Source organism: Gopherus evgoodei, chromosome 5 (assembly GCF_007399415.2).
Source record: "Gopherus evgoodei ecotype Sinaloan lineage chromosome 5, rGopEvg1_v1.p, whole genome shotgun sequence".
Lineage (NCBI taxonomy): Eukaryota > Metazoa > Chordata > Testudines > Testudinidae > Gopherus > Gopherus evgoodei.
Genome location: NC_044326.1, coordinates 132,151,277 through 132,156,396, shown reverse-complemented (window position 1 = coordinate 132,156,396; position 5,120 = coordinate 132,151,277). Strand labels below are relative to the sequence as shown.

The 5,120-nt window shown below is 44.1% G+C and overlaps 1 pseudogene; it reads right to left on the bottom strand.

The window, feature by feature from the left end:
• Window positions 1–1,907: 1,907 nt before the first annotated feature.
• On the bottom strand, window positions 1,908–2,835 carry LOC115652436 (annotated as a pseudogene).
• Between the last annotated feature and the right edge of the window lie 2,285 nt (window positions 2,836–5,120).

Sequence of the window (5,120 nt, the reverse complement as noted above, 5' to 3'; positions counted from 1 at the left end):
AGTGGCACTGTGGTGCAAGGCCCATACTCAGAAGGGGCCTCAGTGCCTAGACCATGGCCACCCTTGCTCCTCCTGCACTCTGCTTTGTGGCCACGCTCCCACTTGCCCTGTTCCCCCTAGCCTCCATGCTCGCTCCTTACCACCTCCTCCCCCCGCCCATGCAAGCAGCAGGTGGGGCCTCGAGGGGAAGAGGCCAAGCGGGGGTGGGGCCTCAGGGTGGAGAAGGGGCAGGGCCCACAAAAGGTTAACCCAGCTTTGCACAGGAGCAATAGGCTTAACAATCCTCCCGGTTTTGCCATGAGTCTCCTGGAATCGGGATCTACCTACCGGAGGCTACTGAAGCCAAACTGTGAGATTTTTGGCCATTGAAAGCCCATCTGCGAAGGGAGGCTCCCTGCCTGTCCTGGCTCTGTGCTGCTCTCAGAAGTAGCCAGCACATCTTTGTGGCCTGTGGGGGGTGCCAGGGGTCTCCATGCACTGCCCCCGCCTCAAGCACTGACTCTACAGATCCCATTGGCCGGGAACTGCGGCCAACTGCTGCACTGCTGACCAGGAGTCACCCAAGGTAAGCACCACCCGGCCAGAGCCCACACTCCTTACCCCCTCCCATAACCCAAGTCCCTGCCGCAGCCCTGAGCCCCCTTCTTCACCCAAACTCCCTCCCAGTGCCCGCATGCCTCACCTGCTCCCACATCCCAATCCCCTGCTCTAGCCCTGAGCCCCCTCCTGGAGCCTGTTTTGTGTTTGCTGTCTGTGAATATTCTAGCCAATTAATTGGCTGTCAGGAATGGCTCTTTTTTATCTAAATTCTATGTTGGGATTTGCAGAAAGAAAATTTGGCTTCATCATTTTGTATGTCTATAGATACCAGATTGCAACAGGGATAGTGTAAGCCCTCACCACATGAGCCAACGTTTTTATTTAATAGTAAGTAGCAGGCTCTTGTTTTCCGTGGGCCAGTTAGTAGCAGAGACATGATTGCACACACTTAGCCAGTGGATTACGTGCATCATTTATTAGACAAACATCTGAAGGCTGCAGAAGTTCAAATCACATCTGAGTGTTGTTTTGTAATCCATCCATGTGCTGTAGGCAACAGACATGAGATATTAGATCAATAAGAGGCACGGGCAGGCAGAGATTAAACTACTATTTGAGCTAAAAGTGGTCTCCTTCCTTAACATATCTGTGAGTCAGTCACTCCAGGACAATATGTCAATATCCACTTATACAGAGTGGATTGACATCAAAGTGATTAAATCACCCAGTGGAAAGCCTCGATTTAAATCAATTTGGATACATTTTTTTCATTTCTGCTTCAATTATTTTCTAAAGAAAGGTGCATTCTCATTGGTTGATATAATCATTAATGCATGTTGATTTACAGCTCAATGGAGCCTTTACACTAGCTTTGGTACATCATTTTACTACCTAGCAGGAAACACTATAACTATGTACATTTATTTAAGCAATTATATAGCTTAATATTTTTAGGTTCTTCTCAATGGTATGTTTTTACTATGTTTGAAAACCATGAATGATACATTGCATATTTACTAGATTAACTTTTTGCTTATGATTTGTGTCAAGCACCATTAGGATGATAACTGGAACTTAATTAAGCATACAACGGCACATACAATTTATTGTTACTAAACAAAACAACCTTAAATGTTTTGGCTAGATAAACTTCTTTTATCAAAGCATATTTCACACTTATACCTGGATGACTTATTAAATGAACAGATAGATTAACCGTTATCAGTGAATTAAACTGATTATTTCAGGTCAGGCCAAGGAACATTTTCAGATATGTCTAAGAAGTGACTGGACCTTAAGTTCCTACTCACCTAAGTCTCTTGAAAATGAGACAGCAGTCTCCTTAGGTTTTTTTTTTTTTGTTCCCCTTCACCTTTCAAAGTACTTTAATAATAAAGAAAAGTATCTCTTGCTCTCAATGGAGTTGGGGAGGTGGGAGGGCGGGTCTGAAACCCATGCCCCAGGTGTTAGGAGCACACAGAGAAGCCAGAGCTGTCTGCAGACAGAGAGCAAATAGGGATGTCTCCAAAAAAAGCTGGGTCAGTCATGGGGTGCAGGAGCAGGAGGAAGAGCACCATGCCCAGCACACAGAAGATGACAACAGTGAGGCGCTGAGGATGCTCCAGGGCAGCACAGATGGCAGGGAAGCCAATATAGTTGCAGAAGGAGTGGCATAACACAGGGCCAATCGGGTGTCCTGTCCTAATGAAGATGAACTCTGCGTAGCCCCTGAAGACAGCTGTATATGAGAACTAGAAAGCTGCCGACAGGAAGATGCTGGTCACACTGCCCTGGCAGAACCGTAGCTGCTCAATAACGTGGTGGAAGTGAGCGACACTGAAGAAGAGCGAGCAAGTGAACATGGCTGGCCCCAGGCCGGTGCAAGGGATGAGCACGGGCAGTATACAGGCCCAGAACACCAGCTCCTCCGTCAGGGGTGCAATCACATGGTTGCAGAGCCAGCGCATGTCACTTAGGCACAGCACCCAGAAGTGGGGGTCAGACATGAACTTCAGTCCATCAACCCAGTCCCAGGGACAGTCCACTGAGAGCTGAATGAGGGGCCCAAGAAACAGGACCATGGTGAGCAACACGGGCAGTAGAGTTGCTGGCACAATGCCCTCCACTCAGAAGCCCAATGGAACTAGCAAGGATGTACCTGGCTTAATGCCTGTCAGCTCCTTCCAGAGCCAGACGAAGAGTGGCGAGAGGCCGGAGACTATCAGAATGCTGTTGAATCACCGCATGATCACGGCCAGGTGGTCTCGGGGCAGGTGGCTGTTCCACACATAGAGGCTGCCCATGTAGGCACAGGCCAGGCTGAGGCAGGCGAGCAGTGTGGCCCAGCAGAGCATGGGGGAGCCGGGGCCCAGCACCAGCCCAGCAGCGGGGATCCAGGGGAAGTTGGCCGGGCCCAGCGCCTCCGGCCCATCTGGGGCCACATTGGCTGTTACTTAGGCTATCCTTCAAATTTTTAAAATCAGTAGATCTCATCCCTTCCCTCCCTCACTTTCTTTCATAGGCTGGATGAGAAAAAGCAGGAAAATATGTGTTTTAACTCTCATTCAGTTTCTCAGCTTTGGATGAATTAGTTCAAATGAAGAAAGTATTCTTCTGGTGCAGAAGAATCTACTATTGTCAAAAGCTGGTTAAGCACTTCAACAGACTCTGGTTCCAGATGCTTTAACTAGTGACCTCCACCAGTTCAGTGGTGTGACTTTCTTTAAAACATCAACAAACGTGTTGCTTGAATGCTTCACCTCCAGCCCTGAAATTTGTTATGGTTGGCATGACTGAAGGGTGATCACTAAATGCCCATGTCATAGCAGCAGCCTCTTCTTCATTAGTTGGGTAGCTACCCTGGTCTTTGGGTAAAGAATATTGGCAAGAAAGTGAGGTGGAATAAGTGCTTGAGCCATCCGATTCTTTACTGCCTGCAGTTTAACTTTGTTACTAGGTATTTTGTTCCTCAACGTCTCTTGAAGTTCTTTTAAAATTTCAGCAGCATCAGCAATACAGCAGCAATCTTTCTGCAATTTGTCTAAGGCTATGGAAAATAGATTCAACACAACTTCTACTTTTCTCTTTAGTCCAATGTTGACTACTTTGGCTGTGATCATGCCATCTATTTTAGTCCCAATTTTCTTCACAAATTGTCATCAGAATAGGTCAGTTCTTTAACAGTTTAAAACAGTCAACCACTGAATTCCATCATACGTCTCGGGGGAGAATTCATTTGGATCCTTCTGCACTCTTCATTGAAGCTGAAGCAAAGTGATTGCAGAAAATACTTCCATAACAATTTCAACATTTTTCTTTTGTTCCTGGAGTTGTACGTAAGCCTTTGGTTACAACATACATCAAATAAGCCCTACACCCATATATTATTAATTTCAGATTCTGTTCATTATCTTCTTCTAAATTGCTTCTTTGCTGCATTTGCAGCATTTTCTGTAAGAAAGCTATTTACTTGATACTCGACTTTTTGTTCACAGTTTGTTATAGCTTTGACAGCTACTTCTTTTAAGTATTCTGCTGTATGGGCATTTCAGCAACATAGACAGTCCGGTTTTCTGTTGTCACACAAACACATATTACCAGATTACTGTGTGTATTGCGCCACCCATCAAGACTCAGATTAACACATTTCTGGTCAATATTTTTTGCACACTTCAATTTCCTTCTCTTATATTGCATTCACCAGTGTCTGCTCTGCCAGGTGGAGCCTGGTCAGAATGATTGAACCATGTCAATGAACAAGACAAAAAAAAATTCATAAATGAACTGAGCAATCTTTTCATATATGGAATCTTGCAGGTTCCAATTATGAACTTCTCCATGGTTCTACTAGATGATGAACAAAGTCTTTTTTTATAAATACAAGTAATTTACTGTTTAACATATGTCTAGTTACAGCACTGCTGGTGGTACTAGCAGATGACTCTGAAGTTGTAAACGTTACAGATGATGGATGTTCATAACCCATGTACAGGGCTGGATTACCCAATAGGCAGACTAAGCACGTGCTTAGGGCACCAGCAAAGCAGGGGGCACTAATATTTGATATTTCAAAAAAAGCATTGAAGTAGTCATCAGGGAGAAAATCAGAACTTTATTAGACTTCTTTACACTACATTACACACTCTTCTCCATTTTTCTATTCTCTTTTTATGACTTATCCCCATCTAAACCGGGGGGGGCGTCCTACTAACGTAGATCAAAATAATGCAAGGAAATCAGATCCTGTCATGTATTGCAATAAATTTGTTTTATTATTGATATATTATTCTGAATTATACATCCTTGATTCATTTTTTTTATTATATACATAAAATAGTGTACGTTGTATAATTTTTTTTTAAGTTGAGATAACTGAGATAAGGGGCAGGATGAAACGAAACCAACTGAATGGAGCACAGAAACGTAAACTGGCAGAAGAAAAGAACAAAAAATTAGTGAAATTTTCCAAAATCTTCCAAAGCTGACATCATTTTTCAAAGTGAATCCATTAGAAGCAACATCTTCTCTCAGTAGCACAGACATCATTCCAAAACCTGTAGGTGTTTCAGAGACTGACCCTT